Genomic DNA, 15,162 nt, shown 5'->3' on the forward strand with positions numbered 1-15,162 from the left:
TTTCATCCCATTTTTAGGTATGTGGAAATCCAAGGCTTCGATAGTTTAGGTGAAGTCCCCAGGGCCCTAAGGATGATGAGGGGCCATGCCAAGGTTCAAGGTGACAGCCAGGTCTACATGACTCCAGGACTGTGGTGGGTACTTACCACTTTTCCTGTGCCTGCTGTTGGGCTCATTGTTTTGCATGTATCATATCTTTTAACAGGTGTGTGTGTGTGAGAGAGAGACAGAGAGACAGAGACAGGAGAGACAAAGCGACAGAGAGAAGGTGGATACATTTCTGGCTGGCTGAAGGCAGAAACAAACGTACCAAAGTAGAAATGGGCAATGGGGGGCACCTGGGTGTCTCAGTTGGTTAAGCCTCTGACTTCGACTCAGGTCATGATCTCACGGTTCATGAGTTCGAGCCCCACATCAGGCTCTGTGCTGACAGCTTGGAGTCTGGAGCCTGCTTCAGATTCTGTGTCTCCCTCTCTCTCTCTCTGCCCTACCCCTACTCATGCGTGTGCTCCCTCCCTCCCTCTCTCTCTCTCTCTCTCTCTCTCAAAACTAAATAAACATTAAAAAAATTGCCAATTAGTGATTAGACGTCTATGAAAAGAACAGAAAAGAAAAGAAAAGGGCAATACTGAATACATTTAGGACCTTCTTTCCCTTCTTTGCTTAACAAATATTTACTGACATCATCCCTGTGTCAGGCACAGTACTAGGCAGAAGGGAAATGGCCGTGAATCAGATATGGTCCAGGAGAGAGACTGATAACAAACACATCAATATCACAACAACTGTGATAAAATTGCAAAGTTGATGAGCAAGAATACGAGCTCAGAAGCGACGCAAGGGCCTCGCCCTGTCTGGGAAGTTAGCAGAAGACTCTCTGAAATGGAATCTGTGAGCACATTAGTGAGTAAGCAAGTAGGGTTTCTGCTCTCCTGGGTATGGGCTAAACGGTAATTCAACGGCGAGCTCCTCAGGGAGGTAACATCTTGCTACCAAGCCAGGCCAGCACTGGGATGGAATCAAAAGCAGGAACTAGCCTGCCGCTTCGTTACCAGCCAGGAGACATGGCATCGATCAAACGAGTCTCTAGGACTCTAGGGTTGGGACTAGATATCTCCAGCAAGAGCCAAGAATATGGGCCTCCCGGGAAGTTGCCAGGCTCCCTGGAAGAAACACCATGCATTGCGGAAGCTCCAGCACCTTTTCCAGACACTGTAACCACAAGGGATGCTTAGCATGCATTATCATCTGCGCTTCACAACAAACACACGGCGGGGGGTGGGGGGGGGGTGGGGGGGGGAGTGGCCAGAAATATGCAAGCCTGACCCAGAAGGCAACCGGGAGAGGGCTTGCCTGAAGGCACCCAGCCCCTGGGATTAGACAGGGGACTTCCCATCCTCAGCCAAGACCCCATGCACAGGCCCTGGTCATCGAGGAGGACCAGACTGAAACTCACCTGCTAACTTCGTATTCAGTTACGAATAGCCGTATAGAGAATGCTTGCGTAGCATTTCATTTTTATTTCCCAAAGCACTTTGCTTCCCATTATCTCACTGGAGCATCTCAACAACCCTGCTAAAAACAAACAAAAACAACACAAAACACACACACACACACACACACACACACACACACACACACGCACGCGCGCCTGTGTGGCTCCAAGATATCACGTACTCAAAGCTGTGCAGCTGAAACACTGGTGAAACCAAATCACAAATCCAGGGGTCTTTCCATAGAAGCCTTTGCTTTCTTTCATACACCACACCACACCACACCATCCCTCAATGTATTTATTCCACAAATATTTCCTGAACATCTCCAGGGTGCGAGCATGATCCCGGTTACTAGAGATGCAGTTCTCATGAGCAATTCACAGGGTAAACAACCCAACACATTACAGAGCCATATGGTCAGGGCTCTAGCCATGGAGGGTGCAAAGTACTGAGGGTCGGGCTACTCAGAGGAAGCAGGAACAAAGGCTGAATGACAGGGTTTGGGGAAATGGGGGGCTCCCTAAAGGAGCTGGCATTTGGCTAAAGTGTAATGGATGAACATGACTTTTCCAAGACAACCAAGCTAGACGAATATTTGAGGCGGATGGAACAAGGGCTCAGCCATTCCAGGAAATGTGGCCAGAGCAGGCACAGGTGAGGAATGAGAGAAGGCTGAAGAGGAAGGAGCTGGGGTGCACCGGAAGCAAAGGGAAGCTGTACAGGTGTTTTCAGCAAGGGGCTGGTGCGTTCTGCTCTGTGGTTGGCTGCATGAATGTGGAATAAAAAGCAGGGAAAGAGCCTGAAAACTGAAACCTAAGGTTTGAGGGTGACGGTGCAGAAGGAGGGACATTGAGTCTGAGAAAAATCCGGGTCTGCAATTAGCAGAACTGAGTGACTTATTGGATGAGATGATCAGAGAGAAGGCCAAGGATGACAGCAAGCCATCTACCTTGAGACGCTGGGGAAACAGCAAGCCATTGAGAGAACCCTTGTTTCTTCAACACACACACACACACACACACACACACACACACACACACACTCTCTCTCTCTCTCTCTCTGTCTACAGAAATATAAGACAAATGGAAATATATTTGCATGTTAGCAGTACTTGGCCTTGAATGACAAAATACTTTCCAGAATTTTCCAAGCGTCCTAAAATGTGCATGTATTATGATGGGCAAAAGTGACATTTTAAAATTACTATTCATAATTAGTTACATTTTAAACAACGACAACATTCTCATGTTTTGGGAGATAAGGACATCACTAGCCCCGTTTTACAGAAGAAAAACTGAAGCTCAGAGAAGGGAAGGAAGCTTCTCAATGACACACATCTATTACGTGGCCCCTCATGACTTATGTGGCCCCAGATCTGTTTGATTTCACAAGCTGAGGTTGGACTGAATACCCAATACTGCCATAAAAAGAACCCAAAAGTTGCTCCTGAGAGTTTGAAGCATTGAGGTGACCAGAGATGTTTTTAATGGGCAGGTCAAATTTTAGACCTGGAGCTTGAGAGGAAATTCCTCATTGGAGAAATGGATTGAGGAATCGTCCGCACAATGATGGGAAAAGGAGACCATCCAAGGATAATGCATAGACTGACAAGAAAAGGAAACTGCCAAAGACCACCCGGTAAGGAAAGAGAGGTGGTGGGGGAGACACGAACCTGGGAGCCAAGGGGGAGGAGAATTTCAGCGAGCTGAGAAAAATCAGGAGGAATGAAGTAGGCTTTGGGTGGAGTCTGGTGATGAGGCTGGCAAAGAACATCCAACAGCATAAGTGAGACTGCACCTGGTCAAAGCAGGAAATATGGAAAGTTCTTTCAAGAATGGAATTGACAGAGAATAGACGAGGGAAAGATTGGTAGGTCACCAAAATGGTGGCGACAAGAGAAGGGTTTTTTTTCCCCTTGGAGAAGGCTTGACTGGGCTTCTAAGGCTGAGTGGAAAGAGTGAGCAAGCCAGAAGAGTCAGGAAAGAGAGGGGAAAAGACAGAGAACAATTTTCTTGAGAAAGTGAGGAGGGGCGAATCTCATGCACAGGTGAGAGGCTTCTCTGAAGCGTTTCTCAAATGTAATCATTTCACATTCCAGTTATTGATTCTCTTGAGGCAAAACAAACCACTTCAAATGGAAACTGTAGTGGGAAACCGTTTTATTAGGCTACCTGCTTCTGTGGGTCATCCCTACGGTGACAGGCCACACCGGGGAGGCTTATCTCTGCCCCACCATGCACAGAGCCACATCTGGGACGACTCTCATAGCTAAGGGCGACTCTGATGGTGGAGGACTAGAATCACGCATGTGGCTGGGGCCTGGGCTGGGATGGTTTGAAGGCTGGGCTCAGCCAGGACAGGAACGTTAGATCTCTATGTTCCTTGACCTTCACATAGCATGGTGGCAGGGTCCTGAGAGGGGATAACAACACTCTAGGTATCATCACTACTGTTTTTGCTGAAAACAGAAAACAAAACACAAGAACAAACAAAGAGCTAAATAAAGTTCAGCAAGGCTAGGCCACTTTCTCAGTTTCACATGAGCTTTACATCATGATCTCAATTTCACTCCAAAAATACATTCACACCACATACAGGAAAAAAAAAGTCTGGAAGTACACATGCTAAAATTTTAGAAGTAGTTGTCTTTGAACAGTTGTTTTTTTTTTAAGTTTATTTATTTATTTTGAGAGAGGGAGAGAGGGAGAGAGAGAATGATCAGGGGAGAGGCAGAGAGAGAGAATCCCAAGCAGGCTCCATGCTGTCAGTACAGAGCCCAATGTGGGGCTTGACCCTCTGAACCATGAGATCATGACCTGAGCCCAGATCGAGAGTTGGATTTTCAATGAACTGAGCTACCAGGTGCCCCTTGAATGGTGATTTTTATCTTCCATTACATTATATGTATGTTTTGTTTTCATTTTTCAGCAATGACTAGGCATTACTCATATCTTAAAAAAATTTTTTTTAATAAAGCATTTTCAAAACAACTTAACGACTTCTTCAACTTGGCTGATTTCAGGACAAGCCCGGGTGACATCCTCTGGATGGAAACACAAACCAACCTCTGCCAGGCACGTATCAAGGGCTTCATACTTGGCACCACCTTGTCTGAGAGATGAGGTTCCCACACTTGGTACTGAATCAGACATCGTGCAGGGCAAAGAAACTGCCACTGGCTGAGAAGGTCCTGTGCGTGCCACATCACAGGTGGGGGCGTGAAGAGGCCAGGATGTCACTAAGTATCATGCCTTGTGCTTGGACAAAGGCACCAAAAACCTGCGTGCCTTTTTTGACATAACAAACTTGGATTCTGGGCAAAGGACCTGAAACTCCTCCAAGATTTTCATAAACCAACTCATACTTTAAACACATTAAGGGCATCTTGGAACACAATAGCATCTCCCCTGAAATCATGCCCCAAGCATATGCAATTTTTTAAAGTTTATTTTTATTTGTTTTGAGAGAGAGATAGGGAGCAAGCCGGGGAGGAAAAGAGAGAGAGAGGGAGACAGAATCCCAAGCAGGCTCCACGCTTTCAGTGCAGAGACTGATGTGGGGCTTGAACCCACGAACCGTGAGATCATGACCTGAGCCTAAATCAAGAGTTGAATGCTAAACCAACTGAGCCGCATAGGCACCCCAACTTATGCAGTTTTAAATTAGGGTTTTCATTCATCGAAATGGAAATGGAAGAATTTTTATAAATTGAAGTTTTTAAATGGCAGGTTTTGAATTGGCTTTCAACGAACCATAAACAAAATGTAGGTTCAAATTCAAGTACCCTTACTGAGAGCAGCACCTGGCCCTATGCCTAGTGCATCACCATGCACATGCACTGGTGCCTTCTCTGTCACCCAGGACTGGGAGAGGCCCGCAAGCATCATCTGAACTCAACTGCCAAGTTCACGCAGAATCTAGCTGACCTTGGTTGGGCAGCATGTTTGGGTGACAAGCCAAGAGACGACCCGGGTTAGAGGCTTGGGACCAGTCCTCACTTAGCTGCCTGCAGCAGGAGGGGAGGACAAGGAACCAGACCAGACAATCTTGAAGACCCTTCCAAGCCCCGAAGTTCTGTGTTTCTTCAAGTCCCAGATGCAAACATGTCTCTTGTTACATCAGAGCCGCCCTTCATCTGTCATCAGACAGCCACACGCCCACAAATTACCCATTGAGAGACATGCAAACACACCTCCACACACACATCCTGAGCCCACACCCCTGCAGCAAACAGCCTCACCCAGGCTCACACCCAAAGAGAAGCCACCTGTGCCCATCAGGGCCCAGCAGCTCCCGCCATTTGCTATTCTCAGCTCTCTCAAGGTCGTTTAAGAGAAGTATTTTTCTCCCTGACACTTTCTTCCCACTGAAAAGAGTTGGAAGCCCCCTCCTCGCTTGCCTTCGCACTATCTGGAATTTAATCCTATTTATTGCAATTGCCTATTTCCCTACCTCCATATTCCACTAGACTGTAAATGTCCAAGAGGAAAAGAGCCGTGTGCCATTTTTTCGAGCGTTTTATCTCCAGCAACGAGCTCAGAGCTGCGTATAAAGTTGCTGCATGCTGGGCGTCTTTGTCATCCTTCCAGATCCACATGTTCTCCAACGCTTCTCCCACAGACAGCCGGGGTCTGCATCCCCTTCCCTCTAGTCTAGGAAGGCAGATGCCATTCTTATTATCCCTCCTTTGTAGGGAGAAAATGGCGGCTCGGAGCTATAGAGCCCTGCTCAAGGTCACTCAGGTAGCAGGTGGCAAAGCCGAGATTCGGGCTGAGTGTAACTCCAAAGTCCAGGCCCTCTATCACCAGTGGGGTATCCCGCTTCCTACACAAAGTTGCTGAGGGTTCATGTGTGTGGCATCGAGGGAGGAGTAGGAAAAATAAATACCTTCTATAGCAAGGGTCGGCAAAGGATAGCCCATGGGCCAAACCCAGCTTGTACTTACAGATAACATTTTCTTGAGATGTGGTCACACTCATCCATATACATATTGACTGTGACTATTTTCACATACCTCAGCTGAGTTAAGTGATTGTGACAGGGACGCTTATGGCTCACAAAGCCTGAACTACTTCCTATCTGGTCTTTCCAGAAAGTTTGATGCTACGTATTCTAAAGGCCCAGGGTAAAGGATTACCGACACTGTCTCAAGGGCACTGGATAGGCTTTGTTATACCCAAGGTATCATAAAGGATGACCCACTTGTCCTGTTTGCTCCAGACTCTCCTAAGTTTTTTCAGGGAACTTCCTGCCTAGTCCTGGGTAAACCAGGACAGTTGGTGACACTGGTTCTAGATAACGCAGCACAGACTCCGGGCAAGGGTACAGCCCTGCCCCACCTGGAAATGCCCTAAGCTTAGTGCAATAGACACTGATGGGGAATCAGATGCCCTAGGTGCAGGAAGGCACTCTTCCAAGGTCCTGCTGCAGAGCTGACCCAGGGCAAGGTCGTCCTGTTAATGAGCTTAATTGGATTTTGCCAGCTGGGCCATGAGCTCATTGTCCCTGTCAATCCCCTGCCTTCAAGTGCCAAGAAAAATTCCTAGAGGAAATGATAGTGACAGACCTGAGCCCTTTGCAGCCCCCTCAGACCCTGGAAAGGCATACACAGAGTCTTGCCTTCATGCACCCCAGGACAGTAAGGAGATAATACTGATGATGAATCTTCTTGGGAAGTTACATTTTAATATTGAAACAAGGCTTGGATCTTTTTTCTTTTTTCTAACCATTCAGTTCCATCCTTTTGGGGAGTGTATGATAGGAAGGGGGAAATTGTAATTCTGGAGGATGTATATATACACATTGTCTACGCAAATTTTTCCTCAGAAACATGAACTTTTATAGGCCTAAGAGTCAAACTCATGGTCCCCTCACCTTAGAGATTTGCTTCTTGTTGTGCAGGGGGCCTACATAAGTGAGGTATGGACAAGCCAGTCGTTAGCATAATTACGAGACATGACGCTAAACAGCCAGGTACGAGCTGCGACTGGGAGGGAATCAGCTCCAAATGCAGCTCTCCCTGTACAGTTACCAGAAAGAGGCCAGAGTGGCAATGGACAGGGCTGAGAACAACGCCTCTTGCCTTCCTCCAGACTCAAGGGCTACACTCTAACAATTCCCAAAGGATGAACTCAACTTCTGCAGCCCCAGGGTCAGAGTCAAGGGAAGGTTTGGGAAAAGACTAGAACAGGGGTAGCACACTGTGGTCCCCAGGCCAAATCTGGCCCACCACCTGTTTTGGCACAGCCCACAAGCTAAGAACAGTTTTTACATCTTTAAATGGCCAAAAAAATTAAAAGAATAATAATATTTTGGGACACGTAAAAATTATATGAAATTCAAATTTGAGTCTCCATCAGTAAAAGTGTTCTCAGAATGGGGCAAAACTCATTTGTTTTCGCTTTGTCAGGGGCTGCTTTCACTTTTACAGATGAAGAAACTGAGGTCCAGGGAGATGAAGTAAATAAACTCTCCCAACTCCACACTGTTTGTAAGAGTCAAAGCTAAGACTGGAGCCCAACAAAACCATCATAACTCTGATGAGTCATCATCTTGAAGGAGGCAAAGAAGTAGGGTGTTGGGTGAGTGAGGGGATGGGGGGTAGAAAGTCAGATGAACAATACGAACACAGGCCTGAGTCGCACACAGCGTCATCTGTGGACAATGGCTGACTAAAGCAGTGTATACAAACAAATCAAGACCACTAAGCAGAAGCGGAAAGGGTCGTTGAAAAATACGCCATGCGGGCTCTTCATTTTACAGAAGGGAAACTGAGGACATGAGAGAATCCACCCAAGATTATCCAGCCAGTCAGAACAGGAGGTGAAGACCACCGCCTCATCAACCCCAAGAGATGAGGGGTGGGTCCCCGGCACAAGATATGGAGTCAGGGGACAATTCACTGGCGGTCAAGAGCTCTGGCTGGCAGATTCCAGTTCCACAGGTGACCTTGCACAATGCTGGATATAGTCTGTGAGCCAAAGGCCAAATCGAGCCTGAATACATTTACCCTTCCTTCCCCCACCAAAGTTCCAGAAAACAAAATAAATTAGCATTTGAACAAGTGAATAATAAATGTGAAAGAAATTACACACATAAAAGCGTGATCTGTTTGAAAAGGAAAGAAAACGTCCTGAGAAGGATCCAACGCTGGGGCCTGATATTTGTGGTGAGAATCTGAGTGCCAGTTAGTGACTTCTCCTGTGCTAGCTGTCCTTCCTCTTCCAGTCTTGCCCAGACAATCAGAGGCCAGGACAAGGACCAGAGAACCACACGCAGAAGTCACCAGACTCAGACCAAACACCGGCTGCATATGGGGCTGTCTGCGTGCACTAGCAATCCTGACCCCGAGGGGTAGACGGCACGGTTCCCATTTTACTCACAAGGAAACTGAGCTCGGAGTGACTAAGTAACCACCAAAAGTCACGCAAGAAAGGTATGCTCAACAGATGCAGAGAAAAGTGGCATCATTGCCATTAGATGGCCCAGATTGCCCCTTGGGGTCAAATGCCACCACAAATGTCTTTTTGATACAGGCTTGAGGAACTGATCATGTAAACCTTAACAACCCAGGCAGGGCACTTTTCATCTCCCTGCAAGCTGCGTGGCTCATCTCAGGATGAAATGGGCCGCAGGGAAGGGTTTGTAATTCAACTCCAGACTCCAAAGGCTCCCGCAAGATAAGCCTACACCCTATGCAAAGTTATGGCAGGAAGCCCCACCAGGCCCTTGTGATAAGCTCTCCAAGCCCATGGCCGGGGATTGACGATTGTTTGGCAAAGGGGTGGTATCCACTGCTTCAACTGTGACTTTGGACCAGAGGCTTCTAACAGACAGACGTGCCTCAGGCCAGTCATGGCAGTGTATGTGGTGTCAGGGCCTGGCTGAGATTACTTGGAGAGGGAGATCGATGCTATTAAACCCCTACTTGGTGTGAGTGATGGTCTACTGGCAGGTGACAATCCCGGAGGCATATCAGAGGGACAAGGGGACACATGCTGAATTGGCTGGAGTTGAGGTTGGGGTTGGGGAGTGGTATATCCACCTCAGGTATCATGAGCAGGCTTCCACCCAGCTTCGGCTCCAGCCTTTGTATTCTGCATAACAAATGATTCCCTGCTGCTCCCAGATATCTGGCCCTGTGCTTAACTCTCTCAGAAGACAAGCAGGCATGCATTCACCAGAACAATCTGTGGAATCCTGTTTTATCCGCTTTGGGGGAAGGACTTAAACTGCCCCCCCCCCCCACCCACCAACCCAGAGAAACATTAAAGATGCTGGCATCTCAGCCCATTTCCACAAAGCTGTCTCACCTAATCTCTAGCACTTTGTTCCATGTTCCAAGAGGACCGAACTGCTAGGAGCCCCCAGATATATGTAAGATGCTATTTCCTGTCCCTGGGCCTTTGCACATGCTGTGCTCTCTGCCCCAAACTCTGCTTCCCTTCTTGTCCCCCCCCCCATCTATCCCCTCCTCCTCCTCCTTGGCTCAGATAGCATCTCTGAGCTGACCTTTCCCTGAGCCTTCGGGGGAGCTGTACCCCTCTTCTGTGCTCTCCCAGCGCCCCACCATGACCTCTGTCAATACTTCTCCCAGGAAACATAACCGTGCGTAGGCCTTGGCTTCACCATCTCTACAGCTGCACAGCAGCCACTCGGCCCCGAGAAATGTTCCCTAAATGCTGCCTTCATTAGGCAACGTGCAGAAAGGACCTGAAACAACAGACCAGGTCCGGAAACCTCTTCGCTGACTTGTTCAGCAAATGTTTTTGCCTACCTGAGGGGGTGGGCAGAGTGAAAGCAGACGGCAAGTGGTAGAGAGCAAAGCAGGCCTCTCCCTGCCCGCGGGGAGTTCATGTGCAGGTGAATCTCACAAGCTGAGGTACAACTATTTCGCTGGAGTTTTGATTGCGGGGCCCGCAAAGAACAAGGCCGAGATTCGGGCGAGGCCGGTGAGGCACTCACCCAGGGTGCGAAATTTAAGAAAGTGATCCCCAAAAAGACAAAAAGGGACTTTAAGGAAACATTTTTCAAATCAAAGGTAATGCGAAAACATGCATGCTGAACAATATGTCCAAAATGTAAACATATACCATGCCAAGCCAAGCCCTATTGGAGCCGAAGGAGGAAAAATGGGTACGTACATGTTTTTACACATTTTAATAGATTCTCTCTGCCCCCCCCCAGCACATTAAAGTACTTGAAAACATTGAGAACATTTAAAAATAGGTGTATTAAAACTCTGTTTTATGCTTAAGTATTTATTTCAAAACCGAATTTGTTGTCATTTTACCATCAGCTTAACTCAGAAACCTCTGAAGATTGCCACTCGGTCACGAGAAACTGTCGAATGTGGCAATGGGGAGTTTGCTTCCAATAAAGCCAGGAGCACGTGTTTTCCCTCTGGCCTCAGGCACTAACTTGGCTCAGCACGGAATAGGTCTTTATTTAAGACTTGTTATTTTAAGACTGTTATTTTGTTCGTCATTCTTTTGCATGAATTTTGATAGTCTGAAATGTTGAGTTAGAATATTTATCTTGATCACTGAGGGGCTTTAAGGTGGCACCCACGTGTATGTTGCACCCAAAGCAAGCACGTCACCCATTTCACCCTAATCCCAGCCTTGCCAAAGATTAGAGGAGCCCATCCTAGGCCAGGGGTTCAGGAAAGCCACCCCCGCCCGCCCGCACCATGGAACAGTGAGCCTGAGGCCTGTAGGGGGCGTAAGGCTGTGAGGGCTGGAGAGAGTCCTGCCTACAGTTCAGCTCTGAGTTGGTAAGAGTCTTAGCCAAGCATAACAAGAATAATGGTGAGCATATATCAGCCTAATATGCCCAGGCACCGTCAGGGGACATAGATACTGATTTAATCCTCACTATAACACCTATGAGGCAGGGATTGTTATCCCCATTTCAAAGACTAGAAACTGGAACACAGGTTAAGCTACCCGTTCAAAGCCATGAAGGCATGAAGTGATAGAGACAGAATGAGAATCCAGGCAACCTCACGTCTACGCCGATCTAAAGACCCTCTGCTTTCTCACTTACCAAAAAAAAACAAAAAAAATGATACTTTGGCTGGAGTGGACCAAGGCACCAGGAAGCTAACGTGGGAGGAGGATGAGATTCGGGGCCAGAAGTTCAAGCCTTGGGAAGGTCCCTGCAGGAATTTCAAAGCCCTGAAGGGAGAGTAAATGGCGCCATGTTAAAGCTCTCACCGCCATCGCTACAGGTGTCTCGTGCCTCCATCTTTGAAATCTGGACACATTTGGCTCAAGCGGTCCCTGGAAAGAAGTAGAGGAGGAGCGTTTTAACATAATTTACTTTAATTCAAATGAGGACTGTCTCGGCCAAGCCACAGTGGATTCCACACACCGGTGATGGAAAGCCCTGCCCACACAGCCAGGGGACAAGGGACCTGCCACAAAGAGGAACCTCAGCATCTTTCATCACCAACAAACTCCCGAGCACTTTCACTGCACGTGGTGAGGCAGAGGTGCGGTCAAAGGCACAGATTCTGGCATCAGACCGCGTTTTCGGTCTTGACTTTGTGACCCTGGGTGTTACCTACAACCTCTAGACCTCAGTTTCTCACCTTTAAGAGGAGGTATCATGACAGAACTGGCTTGGCTGGTCACAAACTCATTCTCTTTTTCTCCTGGCACACAGCTAGACCATTCACAGCCCCCATGCCATTAGGTGTGGCTGTGACTAAGTATTGGCCAACGGAATGTGGGAAAGAAGCAATGGGTACCACTTCCAGGCCTGACTCACACACCCTCCCTCACCATCCTCCTCCTCTCTCTCCCAGTCTGCTGGCGGGATGATTAGCCCCCGGGGGGACTTGGAAGCCCTGGGTTGAACATAGAGCCTCCACCAGCTGGAATCCCTGGTCAACCGCATGCAGCAAGGAGCTCCTGTCTTGAGGCACGATCTCTTGGAGCAGGACCCGAGGCAGGACTGGAGTGAATGGGAGCCTTTGACGAAGGGTCTCAGGGAGAGGAGGTGGGGGAGGGGAGGCCAGGCCAGGGACGGGGAGCGAAGCAAGGATGTGGTTGCAGCAGGGGACTAGCCTTGGCCTGACCCCCCAAACTACATCCCGGGGCTGGTTCGGCCGGAAGGCAGGAAGTGGGGCGCTGGCCTTTGTGCTTGTCATCCACTGACAACTGCACCAGCATCCAGGAGGTGGGGGATGTAAACTCCCTCCTGGGCAAGGAAGCCTCTTCTCCCCTCCCCCCACCACTCAGCAGAAGTCAACTTTCTGGAGAAGGGGGGCCGCTGTGAGCCAGTATCACCCACGACGGTACCCCCCAACCTCCCACTCAGGAATTTCTTGTGGAGTTTATTTGAGCAACAAGTGAACATGGTCTTTGTTCAGCCACCGCAATTTCTGGGTTTCTATACATCACCGTAACAAGCATAAGAAAAATCTATCGATTGAGGTGTGCGGTGATTAAATGAGATGCCATCCGATTGTGGTGATTAGAACCACAGGTTAACGCCTATGTCTGAAATCATCAAATTATGCGGATTAAATACATGTAACTTTTTGGATATCAATTATACTGCCAATAAAGCTGTACCAAAAAAAAAATCTTCTGGATTTTTTTTATAAAAAATTATAATTCATAATTATAAAGTTATAATTCATAAACAACTTTCATTTAAAAAAAATATATTTAAAACCGCATATTGAAAGGGATACCATGGGCCTGGGAATGTGGACCCAAAGCAGCCAAGATAGGAACATGCTCTGAGAAATCTGTCTTTCAAGAAAAATAAATTAAATTATTTGACCACATCCCTCAAAAATGAGATGCCAGGCTCAGACTGCTTAGCACATGGGATGCGCTCAAGGACTGTTAGCCATCATCAGGGATGATTTCTCTGCAGCAGGTACTGGAGAGGTGAAAATGCCCATCCTACTCTGCTCTGGTGATCCTCACGGTCTTGAGAGCAGAGGACAGGTGGAAATAGATGATTACCAAACTACGGGAAGTAAGGGCAGTGTCCAAAATATGCGCAGGGGAGCTCACCCCTAAATCTACCTAAGGATGGAATAAAATGCTTCAAAGTGGAAGTGAAGCTTGAGTTGACTTTTCGAGGATAAGCAGGTGTTCTCCAACAGACACAGAGGAGAAACCACTCCCAGAGCGGGGGCCATGCATGAATGATGATGTTGGGGACCTCTCCTTCCGGCTCCGGAGCTCCCTGTATGTATTTACACAAGAATTGGTATTTTCCGTTGTATTGGTCCCTTCTGCCTCTTGGTTCTATGATCTGGGACAAATCACGAAACCTTTACAGCCTTAGGGTCCACAGTTGTCCTAGGGAGATGACGGCACCTGTCTATTAGGCTCGGGTTTGATTCCAGGACTGGGCAACGCACAACCTGACCATAGTAGATACTAGATTAATGTTAGTTAGCCCCTCCTCCTTCCCTGCATGCCTCCCCCCATCCTGCCCCCAGGGCTTCCCCCATGGTACCTGCCTCAGGAACCTCTTGGTCACATAAAAGCTCCCACCTACCCCACTGCACCCATTCTATCCAATCCAGAGCCTCAGCTGCCTGCTGTGGGCCAGGCACTCCAAATCGGCACTCCTCGTTGTTCCCCCACCAGCCCCCGCTCACAGCCAAGCCTCACCCCCCCCTTCTCTTCCCCCTCCTGCCTGCCCCATTCATCAGCAGAAGCTTGGGGGAGTATGTATGTGTCAGACACAGAGTGGGTTCCAATCCTCTGATGGCCTGACTTATTTTTAGCAGACCCCCAGCCTCCTGCACACCAAGCCCCAGGTCCTCAGCTGCCAGATCTTTCCAACAGGAACAGGGACATGCCTGGATACAAACAAGATTCGAACTCTGAGTCCCTTTTACCTAGATATTTGCAGCTCCAGCCTGCGAGTCCAACAGTCCAAGCTTCTGTTTGTGAACTTGTTTCTTTTTCCCCACTCCCCAGCCCCTGTCTGTTCTTATTTTTGGTTCACCACCAGGAGCAATCATTTCCATTTCCCTATAAACTAGCAGGGAGAAGGTCCCCTCTCCAAATACAAAGATACTAGAGCAGGCAGGGAAAGTGGAACCATATTGGGCAATTCAGCAGAACCAGGAAAAACTGAGGATGGGACACATCACACGGGAGAGAAGACATAAGACTTTAAAGATAGGGGCCCCTGGGTGGCTCGGTTAAGCATTGATTTCAGGGTTCGTGGGATCGAGCGCCACACCCAGGCTTTGCACTGACTGTACAGAGCCTGCTTGGGATTCTCCCCTCTCTCTCTCTCTCTCTCTATCTCTGCCCCTCCCTTCCAGGTGTATGTGCAGGGCTCTAGGAAGAAAGAAAGAAATCAAGGAAGGAAGGAAGGAAGGAAGAAAAGAAAGAAAGGAAGAAAGGAAGAAAGAGAGAATCTACACTCACTAAAGAGTGTCACTATTATTTTCAGTTTTGACATTCACCTGCACAACAATCCTGTGAACTCCCCCCTAGAATTAGGAGCACCTGGGTGGCTCAGTCGGTTAGGTGTCTGACTTTGGCTCAGGTCATGATCACAGGGTTCATGGGTTTGAGCCCTGTGTTGGTCTGTGCTGACAGCTCAGAGCCTGGAGCCTGCTTTGGATTCTTTCTCTCTCTCTCTCTCTCTCTCTCTCTCTCTCTCTCTCTCTCTCTCT

The sequence above is a fragment of the Herpailurus yagouaroundi genome, unplaced genomic scaffold (assembly GCF_014898765.1).
Source record: "Herpailurus yagouaroundi ecotype Mexico unplaced genomic scaffold, PumYag 186, whole genome shotgun sequence".
In the NCBI taxonomy this organism is placed as follows: domain Eukaryota; kingdom Metazoa; phylum Chordata; class Mammalia; order Carnivora; family Felidae; genus Herpailurus; species Herpailurus yagouaroundi.